The sequence below is a fragment of the Penaeus monodon genome, chromosome 28 (assembly GCF_015228065.2).
Source record: "Penaeus monodon isolate SGIC_2016 chromosome 28, NSTDA_Pmon_1, whole genome shotgun sequence".
In the NCBI taxonomy this organism is placed as follows: domain Eukaryota; kingdom Metazoa; phylum Arthropoda; class Malacostraca; order Decapoda; family Penaeidae; genus Penaeus; species Penaeus monodon.
Window position 1 is genome coordinate 10121975 of NC_051413.1, and position 227 is coordinate 10122201.

The window sequence follows — 227 nt, forward strand, 5'->3', positions numbered from 1 at the left end:
CGAAAATCCAAAGATAGTCTTTGTCTCTGGTAAAGGCGGGGATCAAAGTAATATTTCCATCATCATTAGCTTGTCATGTTTTTCAGGTAAAGTGTCATAGATAAGTAGCCATTTGCTTCGCTACTGTGAATTAAGTTATCAAGTATCTGTGACAGATGATCTCTTGTTAAATATTGGGTCTTGCTGCAATATGCTCTGCTTCTCCGTCTAACAAAAATTGTTTGTAG